This window comes from Centrocercus urophasianus, unplaced genomic scaffold (assembly GCF_019232065.1).
Source record: "Centrocercus urophasianus isolate 14NV4802_14NV808 unplaced genomic scaffold, USGS_Curo_1.0 seq_14, whole genome shotgun sequence".
Taxonomy (NCBI): domain Eukaryota; kingdom Metazoa; phylum Chordata; class Aves; order Galliformes; family Phasianidae; genus Centrocercus; species Centrocercus urophasianus.
This window is the reverse complement of record NW_024884586.1, coordinates 48882160-48902880: the sequence shown is the minus strand read 5'-3', so window position 1 is coordinate 48902880 and position 20721 is coordinate 48882160. Positions and strand designations below refer to the sequence as shown.

The following is a 20721-nucleotide window of genomic DNA, read 5'->3' as shown; positions in this document are numbered from 1 at the left end:
ACTGTTGTTAGAAAGTCCATGCTTACAGTCTCTCTGTGAAAGATGAATGCCTCCACCTTTCACCAAATTCAATGGGATCTGGGATCTCAGAGATCTCTCCAGCATTGGGAAGGTTCAAGCCACCTATGTAATGATACCAGATCTTGTGAAATCTTGGTTCATGACACTGTCAGTATACACATGCTATGCCTGTACGGGTAATAGGAATGGACAACTCCAAAACTGCACAGACCAAAGAAATTTTGGTCAATATATTCAGGCCTTCTTATCTCAAACACTGACTATTTGCAGAAAAACAGAAGGATAGCAGCTCCTACAGTCATTCAAGGCAAAGCACTTGGCTTCAGGTTTGATGAGACCGTTGCCTCTCATACTCACCTGCCAACGTATCAGTATTTTCTTCCATTCAGATGTTTGGTGGTTCTAAACTATAGCTTGGATTGGTAATTCTTTGAAGACAAAAAAAAAATCTTCTTTTTTTTGCATTTATAAACATAGTAATCCACAACCAGCTTTAGTAATTCTGTGATATTTATCCTTCTGCTGCTACAACTGGAATTAGAATTGTAATTAGAATTGACCCCTTCTTAATATCTCAATTAAGAATCAATTTCCAAAAGCTATGCAGAAGTTTGAAAATCTGGGCTCTGGATTCCAAACATGGTTGTTTGACAGTGCTAATATAGGTTGGAAAAGTACTCTAAGGTCATTTAGTTCAACCATCCACCCATGACAAATACTGTCCACTAAACCATTTCCCTCAGTACTACATCTACCCTTTCCTTAAGCACTTTCATAGGCAGTGACTCAACTACCTCTCTGGGCAGCCTGTTCCAGAATACTCTCACTGTTTCTGAGAAGAAATGTTTCCTAATATCTAATTTGAACCTCTCTCAGTGTAGCTTGAGGCCATTGCCTCTCTTTCGATCGCTGTTGCCTGGGAGAAGACAGACCCCCACCTCATCACAAATTCCTCCATGTACCAAAGACAGAAAACTTTGGGACTCTAAATAGGACTTTTTTGATGTCTGTCAATATCAGAAAAGACCTAAGGTATTCTTCTAAATTTTATCCATATTTCTTGATTAAACATATGTGAGTGCATTGTCTGGTTTTAATCAGCTTGAAAAAATCACCAGCAATTAACTGGCAAAACAGAATAATGTTGCATAGTCAAGCAAGAGAGTAATTGTGCTCATTATATTTCCAGGGATGCAATTGATCAAAAACACATTTTTTCCTGAAGTTAATTTACAGTATTTAGGTGGAAGCAGTAACAGCTCCTGCCTCTTAAGCATTGTGGTGAGAAAGTGTTGAGAGCCAGAAGGATGAATGAGTGCCTCTACAGACATCTCTCTGGAGCTTATCCCTGTGAATTTATGTGGAAAGAAGGATATGGTGGGGCCTGATGACTAAGACAAATTTCAGGTCAACACACACCATTTTAATTTTGGAAGAGTTTTTGGCAAAGATTTTTAGGTTTGGCTTCTCTACTGCTGTATCTTTCTGGGATGGAACAAACTGGACCACAGTGACTAATTACAACACCCCTTCAACCAGAGAACACAAAACCCAGCAAATGGTGACTATCAAGGAATTGCCTGCATTGTTTGGCCTTGCTCTGCATGTGAACAAGGGCTTCACCTTTTCCCTGCTTCCCTGCCTCTAATTTTCATAGTTATCTGCATTGATTGTTTGCTGTGAATATGATACCATTTAATGCCTTAATTTATTTGAACTGGGTCTGCAGCTGCTAGAGCTCAACACTGCATCTATAGCTTGGTTTATCTCCTCAGTACTGGATTTCTTATCCAGTGTAAGCAAGCACCAGTTTTCTCCAGGGTTACACAACCCCTTCTCCAGATCAGCAACTTTTCATTTGTGCTTATGCTTCCTTAGCAATGTCTGTCTTCTGTTTCGGAAATATGTGACAACATGATGCCTGTGCCCACATTTTCAATGGAAAGTCCTGTAGGCTTGAATTATAGCTCTTATCTTACTTACTCTCACTGCTGCATCTTTTTAAGTTCTATTTATAAAATATTTCTTTTCTGCCTCAGAAAAAGAAAGAGCATTACTTCGATTCAGTGCAAAACTAATTTTGAATTTATAGCAAATCCTTTAATGTTCTGTTTTGTGCAAATATTTTGTATGAGTCACATACGCAAGCATACAAAATACTTTTTAACACTTCATGAAATACATAGAGGAGACAAAGAAGGGGATACGATGAGGTTGACTGCCAAATTCAAATCTCTGTCTGACCGATAGCTGGCCAACGTAATTCTGTCAAGGACAAGGGAGTTATGCCAGCTCAGTTTGGAGCAAGAAAGTTCAAGGAAAAGGCTCTGAGCCTTTAAACACAGATTCCTTTTTTGAAAAGAGTCAGGAGGTGGCAATTAAACTCAGTTACATTGGGATGAACGTGCTCTCCCCGTGGCTCAGAGACCACACACGCGCGGGTGATGCTCTGTGGATGAATGTATCCTGCTCTGGCCACGGGCTGGGCAGTTAGAGCCAGAATCTCTTTGAGGATTTGGACAATACTGTGAGGTGAAGCTCTATGAAATACTTAAAGAGACATCTCTGTACCATGCAGGCTAACCTGATGAAGCTGCTCCTTTAGGAATATGCGGGAAGTCGACCCAATTTGCACAGACCCTCAGCATTAGCATAGGCCCATTTCAAGCGAGGTCTTTGAACACCAGTTGCCTCCAAATTCCATTACCCCTCTCCCTGCTGGGTTTTGTGCTCTAAGTATCAGGCAGGGGCTGAGGGAAGAAAAGAAGAAGAAAGAAAAAACAGTAAGTTAAATCCTAAGCCCAAATAATTAGACACGTTCTGGTTAGTCCTCTAAACTCTTACCTATTGCTCATTCTCCATTTCAGAGAATATAATCTGATTTTTTTGTTTTTCAGACTTGACACCCAGGTCAGTTAACCTAGAGGTTCACAATTATGAATGAGACAGAGGGGAAGACAAAGGCTGACTTTGGAGGCATTTGTCACAGCACTTTGCCTTTTTTTGCAGCCTCGTTGGATGTGAAAGCAAATTTCAGAGTTGTCCTTCCTTGCAGATGTTCCAGGAAAACTTCACTTGGAGAGTGAAAGAGATGTGGGATGACTGGGATATCTGGGAGGTAAACTTCAGGGTAACAACAGTATCTTGTTCTTTGTCACTAGCAAAAGGTAGCCTTGGGTTTGCTGGATGATTTTAATGGGAAATTTGTCATGGAAAAATCCTGCATGGACAGAGGGCTTCAGCTCTAAGGAGAGTAGCAGCAGTTTTATTGCTGATGTAGAGGAGACTTGCTGCTTTTGAAAATGGGACTGTGAGGACTGGACAATCAGAAGTTGGCCAGCTAGTTTGATTGATGAACCTTTTTTGCTTCTTTGTCTCCAGAAGCAATATTAAGCCAGATTCCAAGCAGATATGGGGAAAAAGATTATTTCTGCTAAATATCCAGTATATCCCACCATCATTCCAGCTTGCTTTGAGCAGGTTCCCACTCTCTGGCATGAACTTTGGTGCAACTCAGCTACTTTATGTACAACATGCACCAAGCATGTCTGTATAGTACCTGAGAAAGGATTAAGGTGTATGTACCTAACTTAAGAAGCAACATTTGCACTGAGACCATAAGCACAGATTTTTATTCTTATACAATTCCCTGCTTATACTGCTTCTTATATTGTCCCCATCACTGGAAAAAAATTGTTCTTTGCCTTCTTTTCCTTTCACTCATGTTTGTTGCATTGGCTGGGTTCTTTTGAGAAAGGGAGTTCATACATTGTGTGATTAAGATACAAAAGAAGGTGAGCTTGAAGAATGGCCTCGGAATAGATGGAAGTGAGTTTTGTGGAAGTAATTTCTTTCTCAAGGGCCCAGCTTTGCTCTTGGACCGGTTTCCAGGGAAGTTTTATCTCTCACCTAGGGATTTGAAGATGTGAATGCCTCATCCCTAGAGGCATTTGAGGCCAGATTGGATGGGACCTGAGCAACTTGATATGGCACATAATTTAATAGTTGGTGACCCTACTCATGGAAGAGCGTTGGAACAGGATTGTCTTTGAGTTCCCTTTCAACCCAAACCATTTTATGTTTCTATAATGATTCTATGATATTACCTATATATATGACAGCTCCACTGTTCAAAGGAGCAAGATGCTTGAAGATAGTCTTCACAGAGTCTTGAATGTTTTTCCATGTTTCTCTAGTCTCCTTCTCACAGGGCTTGTTGAACTCTGTCAACAAAGAACAGGCTATGAACTGGGCTTGAAATTCTTTGAGAAGCCACTTGAGGATCTGGAGGTACGATGCAGTTGAATAGCTGGTGTCATTAAGGAGAAACCTGATTGCATGTCTTACAGCTGGAATTTTCAAATGCTGGTGATATCATGCATAGATCTCTCAGAATGCTGCTTGTCCTGCCAAGTGGCAGAATCCTACAGGAACTAGATGATTGAAGAGCTGGAAGGAAGCAGAAGAGACTATTACTTGGGCACACTGCTATGGAGGAGATTAGCGTCGGGGAAGGCTGAGCTGAACGAATGCCTTCAACAAAAAAAAAAGACACAGCTATAGCTGCATACTCTTTGAAATCTTTTCCTCTGAGCAACAGCATTACCTCTCCCTCACTAAGATTCAGCTTCAATGAGCTCTTCTTTCTTCACAAGGCTGTCCTGATGTGAAGGATGTATCTCTGCGTGCTGGCAAATGGGAAAAGCTGTGTGTTATCTGTGTGCTGCTGGCACTCAAAGCAGTGTTGCCTAATAAGTTTATCTTTGGATTTCACAGAGGTGTTAGAAATGGCCAGAGAGGAGCTGATCTTTCATGAAGAAAGGACTTGGAGGTGTAGCTTTACTTACTGCATTTTAGCATTTCACCCTGTGATCCTGATGCCTGTTCACCATGAGAAGGCAGACCTGCATGTCCCCAGAATCCAAACAATTTGATGAAGCTGTTAGTTGGAGTTGAGCTGACTTCACAGAGCTTGCTGAGTGGGAACTCAGCCAACAGGAGGCAATAAACTGGAACCAATACAGTGTGGGGTGGGAGGTTCGCTTCATGTTTGCTGGATAGCCGTGGCATGGACTTATATTAACAAGACTCCAGGGGATGAGGAGGAAGGGAGCATGTTTTGCAGCATCCAGAACTTCTCAGGTGCAACTGCACTACTTCCTAGGAGCAAAGAGGTCATGACTGGTGGGTACAAGCAGAGCCATTAGAAAACCACAGATACAAAGCGTAGTTCTGTGCAAGTGCAACTTAAGTTATCAAGACAGTTGTACATGCAGCCTGCTTTCTTCAGCCATTTTGCATGCAAATTCTGAATGTGGTTTCACAGAGTGGATGAATCACCCAGACTTCAGCCATGCTTTCTTGGCTGGAGCTGCAAACCCAGATGGTGTTCAGAATGCAATTTTGCAGATTATTTGGAAGTGTCACCCTACGCAGGTACTCCTTTCCATGTCTTTATTAATGCCCACAAAATACTGCTTGCTTCAAAACAATTTCCTACCTTAAGAATAATAGAATTTCACCTAGGTACTTAAGTTACATAGGTACTTAATAGTTCTCATCAACAGACTGTGGGGCTGCTAATAACTACAAGAAATATGATGGATGTGAAACATGAGAAAACTCCAGAAACTAAACATTGTGAGGATTCATCTTGTTCAATGGTGATTCATGCACGCAATTCCCATGAGTATTACCAGGAGTTAGGGATATAAATCCTTGCACATCAAGAGGGGCTATAACCCCTAGTGGTTAGGAATTAAAAGCGTTCTGAGGGGCACAGTCTCATCTTAAGACACAGAGTTGCTGTGTGCATCTAAATCCCTGTACACCGAGATGTGAATAAGTTAGGATCACAGTAATAGCAATGACTATGCAGCTTGTACGGTGCTTTTGAAATTGGATGACACAGAGACGTCTTTCCAAATTAGCGATTTAAAGTTGCAGGTGGCTGGTGCTTTCAGTTTTCATCCACTCTGTAAGCCTGGAGATGGTTTCACTAATACAGCACTTCCCAGATGTTTAGACCCCAGGTGTGCAACACTGTTCTTATTGATGAGATTTAGATTCTGGTTTTTTTTTTTTTTTTTGTTTTTTTTTTTTTGTTTTTGGATGCTGCTTATGATAGGAGCAAAGATAACTACATCAGGTCATATCTTTCATTATCATACAATCTTCCTTCCTTCCTTGCATTACTGATGCTGAGTTTAATTCTTCGCTCAGTGAATTTGTGGAGGCTGCATAAGTACTTGCTTACAAGGCATGCCACTTCCCTGAATCTGGGTAGAAGCTTCTCCTTTCATTCATCTGTAAGCACTGTCTCAGGTGTGTACGCTTGTAGCTGCATTTGTATTTATCCACTAAATGTTAAACTATATCATAATTTTTATTTTTGCAGTGTTTATCTACATATTAGATTGCTCCATCCTGGGAGGTGCCCACGGTCAGGATGGATGGGGCTCTGGGCAGTCTGAGCTGGTAGGGGGCAACCAGCCCACGGCAGGGAAGTTATAGATCAATGATCTGTAAGGTCTCTTCCAACCTAAGCCATTCTATGATTCTCTGATTTTAGAATTATTTCTTTGTTCTACTTTTGTAAACCTTTGGGTGTAACCACTCCACCACTAGATAGTGTATTTTGGATACTCACGGTTACTCTTGTTCCCATTTGTGCTTCTGTGGTTTACTTCAAGCCATTTTTGAATCATAGAATGGCTTGGATTGGAAAGGAACTCAAAAATCATCTCTTTCCAACCTCCCTGCCATAGGCAGGGTTGCCAGCCACTAAATCAGGCACCAGGTCAGGTTGCCCTGGGCTCCATCCTACCTGGCCTTGAGCACCTCCAAAGATGGAGCATCCACAGCTTCTCTGGTTGATCTTTGCTCACGTGTCTAATAGAAGATGGCAAGCAACACTTTAGTCAGAGGTGATTTATCAGTTTTAGGGGTTATATCCACTAGATAGATATCTCTATCAGAACCAGTCCTCCACAAGCATTTTAAGTCAGTCAAGAGAAACAGGCACAATTTCTCTCATTCTCACAACAGCGAACATCAGGTCCTTTGTGTGGTCCTCTGTGGAGCCAAGATTTGGACTCAATGATCCTTATAGGTCCCTTCCAAACCAGAATATTCTATGATTCTAACAGCAGATGAATCGTATCTTATCAGCATCTGTGTATCCCACTACTCAAAAAGAAGCCCATAATAACCAGCTCAGTAGCTGAACAGCCCTGAATCAGCTCTGAGACTTTGCTGTATTGGGATGGACTGAGGCAAAGATTGAGGTTATGTGGAGCTGGAAGCTAGGTGATCCACCAATATGACTACCTGCAGCTTCTTTCCAGGAGGTATTTCCCTCCCCAATAAACATAAACTCATTTATAATCATGTCACTTCCCACATTGCAAAACTTTCTCTGAATTTTTAATGTGAGCATTCTAAGACACTTCCAGGATTTCCTTCTCAGTACACATAACTAAGGCAGACTGATATTCAAAGTGCCTCATGGTCATGAGATCCTCTACACACGTGTATTCAGTTTGCACCTTTAAGGGATTTTACATTACGTGGGGAATTTGCCCGCAGACAAAAATAAAAGAATCCATTTAGGGCAACAGCATGAATTAAATAAGCAGGTATTTCCCATGATGTACTCTGCAAAACACAGCAAAATAGAAAGACCCCTTCTGAAAGAACTGCAGGGTGACAGACCAAAGTGAACTATCCTGAAAGTGGAATAAATCCATCCCTAATCACTACCAAAGTGCTGAGTTTGCAGTAGATATTTCTCTTATCAAAACCTATAGCTGGATTTGCTGATATGGGTAATTTCCCAGGTGTTTACTTGCCAGACAAAGAGGTCATCTGGGGGGGAAACTGTCTCCTGGAAGATGCAGTGCTGTGACCCAACAAGAAAATAAGTGTAGGAAAAGATTTGCCTACACAGCAAAACGTTTCTGTTATTGTGATTCCTGAAAATGCCAAGGAACTCAGTTCATAAGACTCTTCCAGTTGTACAGCTGCATGTCTTGCACGACAGCCCTCGTGAGTCATAACATCTCCAACACGTGGCTTTATGAAAATAACCCCAAAATGTATTCAGTGAGAAAAAAAAAAACACTAAAACTAAACACTATCAATATTCCAGCCTGCAGTCATGCTAACATATACTACTCATGAAACAAAGCTCAAACTGTAGAGTACTTGGAGTACAACATTTTGCTTTTTGTTCCTATTTCTGAATGAATTCTTCTCATGGTTATTCCACTTTCATTTTTTACTGCCAAGGAACAGCCCAACCTTGCATTTTCCTCAAACAAGAACAGATTGAACACAGATTTTCTATACCATCTCTTGAAACACTGTGCTGAGAGAATTCACATTTCCTTTTTTTCAAGTGCTGAAACTTGGCCTTGAGAGTCACATGCAGCCACTGCTGTAGAGAGAAGCACTGCTGGGTGACATCTGTCATCAGCCACCGCTGAGCTGAAAGGTTCAGTTCCTAACAGCAAGTTGTGCATTAAACAAACAAACAAAAAGCCCTCCAAGAACGCTAGAAAAGGAGTTTAAAGAGCAAGTACATTTGAGGAAATGCAGTGCATTTTCAGCAGTCCATCAGAAAAAATTTGCATCAAGCATCATGTGAATTGTGCACTGAGCTCTGCAGAGATTAGTTTGCACTGCAATGTAAAAAATGTCAGGCAGCAATTCTGACTGAACTAATTGTTGTCTATTGCACTTGTCCAGACAGGGGATTTTAGGTGGTTCTTTAATCTAAAGGAAAAAAAAATGTCTTTTGACCCCTGGAGAAAGACCTATCAAAAAGCTTTGAAAACAGCCAGAGAATTTCTGGAAAACAGGTGAACATTTATAATATTGAAAGTGATGGATTTTAGTGATAAACATCCAGAAAACCCTGAGGAATTCTCCAGCTCTTCAGGTTTTCCAGTCACAAATCAGCAAGACATTGAAAGATCGCAAACTTTACACAGATGTTAAATGAATAAAATGATCTGGATTGGGATGTGCAGCATGTCAGATCTAAGGACCACCCAGACTGAGAATGCTGACTCCATGAAAGCAAAGGGGTACACATGACTCTGTGACTGCCTCTCAAGTTGAACCTATTTGTCCCAGAACTCTAAAGCCTGGGAAATAGAAAAGATTATTTAGGTACCAAGGTATATCTTTGGTTGAATTTAAACCTATTGGGAAGTCCTCTGCAGATGTTGTGTTAGGCAAGACATGCTTTAACATTTTCTGTAGATCTTGGGGGCCTATTTATGCATCTGCTTAAAACATTTTGCCCCCCAGCCCCATGGAATCCAAGACATTTTGCTTCTTAGTTAAGCATGCCAGTTCTATCACACTGTTCCCCACCTCCCCCAATTCACTTGTCTATTTGAACTCCAAAAGGTACTGGACAAAGCATCTGGTGGGTCACACAAGTCTGTCCTATGCTGTTCTGCTGAACACGAGGGGTTTCACTGTGGAAGCAGGATGTCAGTCCAAGGATGCTGAGAACACGCTCAAACACTGATCCCTGCCTTGTTGCAAAGTCTGTCCCACTAGCACTTCTGACAGAAAGAACACAAAAGCATTTCCATCTCTTTTTCAAGTACTCTAAATGTAAAAAGAAAAAAATGGGGCAGTCTTTGCTTTCCTCTGCTTGATCCTACTGCATCCCCAAAAGTGCAGTTAAATACCTGCTCAGAAGGCAGCAAAATGGTTTTCATAAAGAAAAGAAAGTAACACCAAGCTGTATTGCAAAAATGGTATTAACCTGTTATGGGTGAGAGCATAAGTTGAGAGCATTGACACGAGTGTGTTGGGTTGAGGTTTACAACATCATTATTTGCTCTTATTTACCAAATGTCTTACCATATTATCTGCCTTTTCAGATGTGTACTGTTTTTGATTTTTAATTGGTCTTATTTACAAAATGTCTTACTCATTAGACTATCTACTTTTTCAGATGTGTCCCCATTTTGATTTCACTGTGAAGAGTACCAACATATCAAATCAGCAACATGACCGATCACATCAGAGCTTCTCAGCATCTTGGTACTTTCAGAAGGGTGTCCAGCACCCCTGAATACCACTGTGTGGCTTAGAAAACAGCCCTTTTTTGCCTCCATGTTCTGCCATTCTCCTCTTTAGGCATGTAGAGAAATTAAAAAGGCAATGACCTTGAGGTGGCTGAGCACAAGATCTCACTGTGCTCAATGACTCTATGTCCAGGTGGAGGCTGATTATGAGTGGTGTCCCCCAGAGGTCCAATATCTTTATCAAGAACACAGACTACGGGACTGAGTGCAGCCTTAGAAAGTTTGCTGATGACACCAAGCTGAGTGGTAGAGTTGATAGACCAGAAGGAAGGGATGCAATCCAGATGAACCAGAAGGAATGGATGCCATCCAGATGGACTTGGACAGGCTTGAGAAGTAGGTGCACATGAACCTAATGAGGTTCAACAGAGTTAAGTGCAAAGTGCTATGCTTGGGTCAGGACAATCCCAGCTGTGTGTACAGATAGCAGCCCTGTCAAGACGGACTGGGGGTTCTGGTGGATGAGAAACTGAACCTATGCCAGCAGTGTGTTTTTGCAGCCTGGAAGACCAACTGCATCCTGGGCTGTGTCAACAAAGAGGTGCCAGTGGGGCCTTAAGGAGGGGATTGTCCCCCTCTGATCTGCCCTTGTGAGCCCCCATCTGGTGTACTGTGTCTTGAAGGACTAACTTCACCACCTGAAATGGCTTGAAAATTTGCCCTTAAAGCCCTTGAACGTGTGAAGGAAAAGGTAACATTTGTGTGGAGAGCACTTAATACCATGCAATGGGTTGAAGGTTGGATTTATGGTTTCCTTATAAAATGAAATCCAGTTTTTGCTGAATAAAAGCCAGTTGTTTGCACTGACTGCTTAAGAACTCTGTAACATTTAATCTAAAAAATGTCTCCAAATGACAGAGCCCGTCCCAGGCCTTCTGGTAATGGAGAATCGAGAGCACAAAGGATTCAGTTTTCTAAAAAGCTCGGCGTATTTTTGAGGAAACTAAACAAGATGACCAAAAATATCTTATCATGAAAAACTGAGGAACTTTTTGTCTAGTAATAATTATAATAATATATATAATATATAATAATAATATAATAATAATTATAAGCTGTCTTGTTCTGATAATTTTTTTACTATGTTTGTACAGATCTCAATGGCATGAGAGCCACAGTTTCAGATCTCAAGAACTAACAAACAAGAATTAGCAGAATATGAACATCTTTTACATTACTAAAAACCCTTTCTTGAAATGTGCAAGATAATCCAAGAACAGAAAAAAATTAAAAAGTGGCATAAAATATAAATTATCTAACTTTTAAGGTGCTTCAAACAATTCTCTCCTACCAGAAGATGGACTCGTTTACAGCTTGCCACAAGCAGGCTGAATTTCAATGCATTTTACTCTGTTATTGTTTCACCTAATAAAAACGTCCTTCGCTCATGACAAACACAATGATGAAAACTGATGGCTTGATATGCAAACTTTGACCCACAGCGATAGCCTACTATGTCACCAGCCGGGGAAAATTCCAAGTGAAAACATTTTTGACAATAAGCAATAAAGGAACGGCATTCCAGGGAGGAACTCACACTTGAGGCTGACAACTAGGCGAGAGATTAAAAAGGAGAGAGAGTGAATGTTAATGACCTGGAATGCTCTGGAAGATATGTCTGGTTTAAGTATCAAAAAATCACAAGAAAGAATGCAAATATGATAAAACCCGAATACTTATAAGACTTTAAATGTTTTTTTAAAAAACGAGAAGTTAGTTAATACTAGGCTTTTCCTGCACTGCATACGATAATTCTAAATACGTCTTTATCAAATTTAAGTAGGAAAGTTTTGGTTGATCTTCAATTTCTGTCATTTATGAATTTTCCTGGAAGGGTGGCTTCTGCCTGGTTATCCTCTCAAGCTAACTCCCTCTCTCCTTGACACCACTGGAGCTTTATCAAATCCCCTTGTGTGTATAGGTTGTACATACCCGCTATCCAAACTGCCAGTGCAGGGGCTGCCTCAGATCCTGCCCTCTTCATCACACAAAGCATTACTTGCAGATGAGAGTATCTTGGAGCTGATGGCAAAGCAGAAGCTGTAGTGAGGGGACTTGAACCAGACCCGCTAAGGCACCACTTGTACCTTGGAGAGCATGGAGGTCTCTTTAAAATAAAGGACAAATGAAATGAATGGGTCAGGCTGAAGTCCCATCTAGCTCAACATCACCGTGCTCACTTGCAAAGTAGCAGAAACCTAATAGAAAAAGGAAAGCAAGCACACAGCTGTGTTTCTCCTGGTATGTCAGTTTTACTTCGGTGGGTCATAGCCCTGCTGGAGTTTTGCACCATGAACTTGCTTTATCCCTTACAAGAAACATGATTTCTTGCACTTACTGAGCCACCTGCCTAGAGAAAGCTGCTATTTCTCATGAAAAAAACAAAACGATGACAATGTTTTCAAGTTGGGAATCTGAGAGAACCCACTTGATATTCAGCAAAAGGAGTACAAAGGTCCCTAGGATGGTACCCAGGGTTCCCATCCAGCAAAACACCAAAGCTTGTGCTCTGGTGTAAGAACAGTCTAGGATGTACATAGAAATGCATGCAGAGTCATAGAATTGCTCAGCTTGGAAAAGACCTTCAAGATCATCAAGTCCAATCACAACCTAACCATACTACCCTAACTAACAACCCTCTGCTAAATCATGTCCCTGAGCACCACATCCAAATGGTTTTTAAACACATTTATGGAGCCTATTCCAGTGCTTAACAACCCATTCTGTAAAGGGTTCCTGATATCCAAACCAAGATGTGGAGATAACTAAAACTAAGATTGGAGATAAACACCTTCTTGACTCAAACCAGAGCCTAGGCCTACAACCCCACCTTAGTTAAAGATGTCTCAATTAATATTCTTCTAATCTTTCTTTTCTAAAAACCAGGGCCTGCCTGTAATTTAGAGCAGAAGCTGAAAGTGCTTTGTGGGGCTGAAGACTATTAAAACAATTAGAAGTACTGAGACTTGATCCTTCAGAGTTGGCCCCACCAGCTTGCCCAATAGGCATAGAAGAATTATTAAGCTTTTGACCATAAAGGTGTTTCTCTTTCCTCCCATCCTCCAGCTCCTGCAGTTCCTAAGCACTACCATTTACGGAACTCTCTTTTCTTCCAAGGGAAAAAAGAAAAGAGAAAAATTGTATAAAAAAATAAATCCTGTTTTTGTTCTGGGTAAAACTAGGTCAGCATTTCCCATCCTCGCTGTCACTTTTCTGCAATGTGTTTCATACAAAGCATCATCATTCCAGCAAAAGGTATTTATAAAGTGAGCTTTTACAAAACAATTGTATATTTTTTGCCAGAAAGGCTTTGGCATTTGTCACTGCCAGGAAAGATTTAAGATCTAGGTAGAATTTTCATCTCTCACAATGACTCGGCCTATATTGACTAGATCTAATACATCCGATGTTTTAAAAGGCCCAGTGCAGCAATTAACCACAAATCACAGCTGATTAGAAATTCTCCTCCTCTTGGAAAAAAGTATAAATGTTTTCAGGGTTTATTCTCACCTACCATCTTCACAAATGCCCAGGTCTTTTTATTTAGAGGGAAGAAAATAGTACTGCATGAGAGTGGGAGCATGCCAAAATGAGAACCCCATGGGACAACAAGGATGCCAAGTATCCAGCCTACTGTGGGCAGGGGTCACGACAGCAGTTTTGCTGAAAGAAATAAGAGCATTTGAACCAGAACTGGTGGGCAAAGATGACTTTTTTTAAAATTTCATCATAATTTGCAGCTAACTGGTAAACTACAACCTCCTTCTTCACGTGGTTCAGTGTAATTATATATAGAAAATCGACACATGAAATTTTAAAATAAAAATATCTGTAATTTTCTTCTCATATTTTTCAGCCTGCACCTCATCAGGAGTAGTTGGGGCTTATCCTGTGCACACTGAACATGAACTGTGGGGCATTTACTTCCTTGTGGTGACAAATAACCCATTGGAAAGGTGATGGCTCCCCTTACCCCACTCTTTCCTCTTTGTTAGGAATACGCTGTGTCTGTAGCAGGCTCAGAGCCCCCTACCCTCAAATGAAGGAGGATTTGCAGGTATAAGATGCAGCTGTGGCCAATGTTTACCATCACTTCTCCACTTAGATCACCACTTAAAAGACAAATAAATCATAGTCATCTACTGCAGATATGGAAAACAAGCACAAAAGACCTACATCAGGCACTGAGACAAAGAAAAGCAAACCAAGAGGCCTGAAGCTCACTAACATGCCTGCATCTTATTGATAAAAGTGGGATGCAGGACTGGACAGCAATATGGGAAGAGCTGGAAAACAGAGACATGCATAAGAGAGAGAAGCATAGGAGAACAGCAACAGCAAAAGTTAGTGCTGGATGAAGGTTGAAGTCTGTAGAAGCATAAGCAAAGGCATTACATCCCGAAAAGCTTAGCCTGGTCTTTCACTGAAGTTCTTACTCTTGGAAAGAGCCAGAGGAAGAGAAAGGATAAGACATTTGACGGAGAGAGAGAGGAAAGGCAGGAAGAGGCTCAGCATATCCAACAGATCCAGACACAAGGCAGGAGCCAGAACGTAGCTATAAAGTAGTTAATCACAAAAGCCTCAGCTGAACTGTCCTAAACCAAACATGCCACCAGAAAGCATTCCTGCAGCCTTGTAATAGCTCAGTGTCGCTCACAAAAGCCACAGCATGTCCAGCAGAACAGCAAGGTTAGTCAGTAAATCAATAATATGTCAAATCCCAAAGTCAATCTGAGTCTGATTCATCTTGAAAACACAACTCCCATGTCTTCAAACAGAGTCAAATTCTTTATAGGAAAAAAGTCTCTGCTTCCCTGGGTGTTGTGAACAAGTAAATAAGTCTAGCAAAATCCAAACACAATTTGGCAGGATATAATACTTGTTGGAGATAATCCTACCTGCTGAAATTTCCTTTTAACCTCAGTGAAGACTCCAGTACATGCTAAGTATAATCAGGACAGATACCAATTCTCTCCCCCTGGAAAGAAGACAGAAAGGTCTTCAAATATTAAGCTTGCATCTCAGAGCGTGGCAGCAAAGGAAAAGTTCTAGAAATAATTACTGTGGATGACTGCTGTCTGGGTGGTTTGGGCTGTGATACAAAATAATTCATCCCAGGCTTTGTGGGTGATGGAGAAGTTCCCACTGGTGTGGTTTGTTAGGCTTCTCCTGAACACTTGGTGGGTTGGGAAGGGTCATGGTAGAAGGTAGTAGAGGCAGATGGTAGAAATGCCCTCAGTACAACTTCTGCCTTGCCACCCAACTTGAAAAAGGCTCTCAAACATTATGGGATAGGATTTATTGTTCTGGACATCTACAGATACACTTTACGATTAGATCACCCTCAGGCTCCATGGAGAAGTTTTCTATAAATGCCCATTAAGTTACAGAGTATTTATTCAACTTCAATTAAAGCTCAGATCATGCACTAATTATTAATTTTGTTGCAACAGAGCACAAGTTCCCTGATAATTAAAGGATTGATATTGTTATTATTAATACCACGTGTAGCATGGAAGGCTACTGTATGATTTCCCCTGCAGAGGTAGGTGCTGTATACACTCTCCTGAAGAAGCATCCTTGGCCCTCAAAAACTTAGAAATCTAAGCAGACAGTGCAGACAAAAGAACCACCATTATCTGCCTTTTACAGATGGGGAACTGAGGCACTGAGAGATTAGGTGACTTGCCAACATCTCTGGAAGAATGGAGGATTAAACCTTGATCTCCAGAGTCCAAGTCTGGTGTTCAGTCACCGGACCAGCCTTCCTGCTCCCGCGAATGTGTTACTGCTATCAGCTGCTCTGTATTTTTCTCCCCATTTCTACCTAATCCCTTTTCAAGGTGGCCCTCCAGGGAATGTTACTTATGTGGGTCAAGACTTGATGCAGCCATGCCAATGAGGGACATGCTGCGTCTTCCTGCGGGCACCAGTGGCTCGCCTGGCAGTGCTGCTGCTGGGTGGCATCGCAGGAGCAAGGGCTTACAAAGTCATTTCTAGCTTTGAGGCAGGAAATCTATCACAAAACAGCCAGACAGCTGGGAAAGAGGACTGTGTTCACAACGCCTTGCACTGCATTGGCAGCTCCTGTTCCAGTGAGGTTAAAAGGGTGTGCTCATGTGGGAAGAAAGCTTCTAAGATGGGGTTGCAAGATAAGAAGGAAAATCTTGAAAGTGGATCCCTTGGGCACTATTGGCACTTATTTCTTGCGCTGCAATACCACCTGCAGGCCCAGCACAGGGCTGGGTGTTGCAGAGGAAGGGCTGCCCTGCAGGCTGAGGGGAAGCCCCAGCCCTCTGGCCCCATGGAAGCCCTCTGATTGCAACTGAGGGCTTGGGTGCTACCCGGCCTAAGCCGTGCCACGGCTGCTCCCCACACCAACACCTCCAATGAACTGGCCAAACAAAGCCGCTCAGCCCAACCCCACTGTGGACTGCGTGGCAGACGATCCCCAAGATGGCGGAAAGCAGCCGGCCCTGCCCACGAACCACGCGACGAGGCTCCTTCCATTGCTGTGTGGGGAAGGCCAACCCTTTGTCCTCCAGCAGTAGCCAGCCCCGCTCCCCCAGCCCCACGCCACGGCCCGGCCCTCGCCTCAACGCCTGTCACCCTGATTGCGGTGGGTGGGAGATCACAGGCGAGCGGCGGTATCTGCTCCGCAGACATCAGACAGCGTCGGAGCAAGGGTAATCCATTTATTTTTAGAGAAGTTTTCCACTTGGAGATCATACACACTGCAGATCACAGAAACACATGCAAGCATGAAATTTAATTTTTAAGAATTCTTTTCCCGGGGCTTCCATGTAAAGCGGCGGTGAATGGGAAAAACTATAATGATGACAAGACAATTACAGGGGAGTTTTTTGCTAAGCATGAAAGTTTGAAAAAAGTGTTAGGGGAAAGAGGGAGGAAGGAAAAAAAAAACAACAACCCTATAAAAGTCATTTTTTGTCCAGTCTTGTTCCAGTGAAGCAGAATTAGACATCACGTCACGTAAGTAACTTTAAAAATAATAATCGGCTTTGAAGTACTCAAGGAGAAAAAAACAAACCCTATGTTTGAGTTTGAACTACTTTTCCTGGTTTGGCTCTTTTAGTGCCACAGTGCGTATGCAAATGAGGAAACTGTCTGCGACCTCCAAAATGCTGCAGAACACATGCACTCATGCTTTTAGTATGAAAGGACTGGGAGACATACATTAGGATTTGCGGGATTATGGTGAGAAAGCAGGAGTGATAACTTTGATGTTCTTTAAAAAAAAAATAAAAATGGTGAAAAGACAGAAAACTGCAAGTGGTTTTTCTCTTCTTGGCAAAGACCCCCAGGAAAGAGCTAGCATGGAAAATGAATCCCCTCTCATCTTGAAGAGAGGCAATTTCTCCCATTCGAGCCTAAGTTCAGTGCTGCGGCGATGCAGGGAGCTCAGATGCCATGTGTCTGAGCTGTGTTCAGCCTGTGGATAAGCAGAGGGGCTGGTTCCTACAACCTGCAGCCACTAAAACTTGTTGGGTAGCAAATATTCCCTGCAAAAATAAATACTTACTGTATATCCCAAAATGTGAACAAGAGCTGACTGTAAATCTGCATGAGCAATGCGTGATCGCTGCTTCGATAGTCACATATGTGTGAATTTTAACTGTGGGGATGGATTATAACTTATTTCTTACTAAAGCCAGTCTGTTCTTAGCTTTCTTCTGATATAGCAACAACTGCTTAGCCTGATTCATAATTGCATCATCCCAGCAACTTTAAGTAAGAAGTAGGGGTTGGAACTAGCCGATCTTTGAGGTCCCTTCTAACCCAAGCCATTCTGTGATTCTATGAGTTTACTAATATGAATCTATGAAATAGAGATCCTGGTGAGAAACAGTCCTCCAATACACAGCAGAGGGAATGAAGATAGTAAAAATTGCTCCGAAATGATTTATCTGTTCTTACAGAAGGGGTGGGGGCTTTAGCACAGATCCCTTGGGAATAAAATGACATAAAGCAGAAAGGCTTTACCTTGTTTTTGCAGCACCGCAGCATCCTTTTGGGTCTCCCATCCCTGCATCAGGCTGTGCTCTGCCATGGTCACGGGTGGGAACGCCACGCTCGGCTCTCCTGGCTCTAGAGACAATGCAGCAAAATGATTTGTCAAATTGTCAAAACTTACAGACATGGTAGAGGAGCAGAGCAGGGAAATTTGGATAGACTGAGCCTTCACCCTGTCCTAATCTCACCACTGGAGGCTGTAAACATGATGGGTAAAGTGACAGTCTGGCTACAAATCTGTCTGGCAGCTTCATTAGACATCTTTCGCCTGACTGATTAAACTGCATTTAAGAACCACTTTCATTTTTTCAAGTCTTTTGTTTAAATTAAAAGGTCATGTTTTCAAGCGAGTGATCCGCTGCCCTCTCCAGTCTCCTGCCACAATACAGTTACATTAGTACCAGTGTTGCACAAAGCGGGGTAAATCAGAGCCACAGACACCAACAAATGTCGCAGCCAGCGGAGGTTGCAGAAAGGGGTTTTTGTCTGTTCGTTATATGCCACAGCAGGGATACAAGCTTGAAAAGTCCCCCAGCCTCAGGCTTGGACTGTTTGTGCTATGTGCTGGGGAACTCACAAAGAGGACTTGCTACTTTTGCAAATGTACCAAAGCAGTCGGGATCGCGCAGTGCGTCTCGTTGCGCCTTGTTTTCACTCATGCCTCGCTCCCTGAGATTTTTGGTGGTTAGACAAAAAAATAAAATAATAACCAAAAAACCCTGGGACCTGGGGCCCAATGCTGCCAAGTGCTGAGTGCCATCTGTTCCCACTGGCACGGAGCTGGTAGGATGTGGTTCCGGTGCACACAAGTGCCATCGTTGCAGGGAGGATGTCCTGGCTGCATTTCAGGCTTGGGCATGCTCTGGTTCTAACTAAACCAAGCAGCACTCAGGTGAGATGCAGAAATCAAAGGAGCTGAGCAAAAGGACTGAGAAGCAAACGCTGCCTTGGAGGGGCCCCAGCTTCCTGCTGGCATGAAAGAGGCAGCTCAGTGCCTGGCATGGGAGCCCACTCCACACCAAGGCAGTGTAATGGTGGACTCAATTTTTACCAGATAAGTATTATATGGGCACAACGTACTGCTGCTACAGGTGACCAAACTCAGCCCACCGTACTTATGTGCCCTCTTCCATAGCCTAGATGTCAACTCTGCTAACCAAGAGCATTATAAACATGACTTAGTAAAGTGAACTGCAGCCTGGATTTGAATATTCATCGTGTCCTACATCAGACACGCTTCCTTCTAAGTTATTTTTTATAAACCTCCTTGAATCTGAACTTTGATTATGAAGTTGCACACAGAAATCTACTTTTTCAGAAGGCTTGATGGATAAATACTTCCCTTCTTTTTCAGACACAATTATAGTTGGACTAGATGATCTTAGAGGTCTTTTCATAGGATCATTACGGTTGGAAATCTTTGATAGTCACTGAGGTTTCCAAAACCTCATCAGAACCTCTGAAAAATAGTGCTCCTTTTTAATTGCAATGGGGCTCAATCTCTTACAGCCATGGGTACATACCAACACCGTAAGCACAACTGAACTCCTGCTGCATTTTTCACTCATTGAAAAAGTAAAATGCTGACTACATGTAATGCCTGCATTATTGTTCTAAATTGAAGATGGCTTTTCTGACCCATCGGCATGGAAACTGCTGAAATCCTATGTTGTAACCTTTGCTTTAGGACAACTTTTCTCTAACTGATGCGCCCAAGATTCCCATGCAGGTATTGACAGCAGAAAAGACTCTTAAGCATTTAAAAGTAAATCCTTGACATTTATATCCCTTACAGTAAGTCCAATTATCCCCACTGTGCTCCGTTCCTGTTAGAAATCTGATGCAAAGAAGAAAACCCAGTACACACAGTTACATTTTCCCAGTTGTGGATTGCTATAGATAAGAGCAATGAATATGGCTCAGCAGCAAGCAAGAACATTTTGGAAATGAACGGGGCTAGAGCAGTGTATAAGGCTTTTTCAAAAGGGCCTGCTTCTGTAAAGCCAGAAAATTTACACAAATGAAATGAAACATTTTTTTCTTCCCAATACCTAAGAGAAAGGCTTTGGCTGACCCTTTCCTTTCTTCACACAGGCCACATGCTTTTCCACAACTATCCAACTATGAATAGGCACAACCATTCCAGTAAAGCCGACAGTTTGTGCTGCCAACTATTATATCAGCGACCCAGGACCTTACGTGTCATTTAATAGCTACATTCATAGAGGGGCAGATGAAAAGAACAACCACAATAAGAAGCAGTTAATTATGGATATGTTTAGAAACAGTTTAATGAATAATAAACATCATTTTATTTCCTGTGCCTCTGACACAGTGGCAAATAATTAAGAATCAAAGGAATTCAAAGTATTAGGTAACGATCAGAAAACTTGTGTTCCGCTGGAGTTTAATTGGTTCATTGTTCCCATGAACCATAAACCATGGGGTTGATAGCGGTGCTAAAGTTTACTTCTATAAAGGAAGATTAACATATTCGGGAACTTTACCCTAATCCTTGTTTTGCGTTAACTCAAGCAGATTGGATTAGTAATTCTTA

General features: G+C 42.0%; 1 long non-coding RNA gene across 1 annotated transcript; it reads right to left on the bottom strand.

Moving 5' to 3' along the window:
• Nucleotides 1-2260: 2260 nt before the first annotated feature.
• LOC122157933 lies at nucleotides 2261-5155 on the bottom strand. The gene is made up of 3 exons (XR_006168075.1): nucleotides 4869-5155; nucleotides 4128-4244; nucleotides 2261-2771 (listed from the first exon to the last, which is right to left on the bottom strand). It is a non-coding gene; the product is annotated as an uncharacterized LOC122157933 (long non-coding RNA).
• Nucleotides 5156-20721: the final 15566 nt, after the last annotated feature.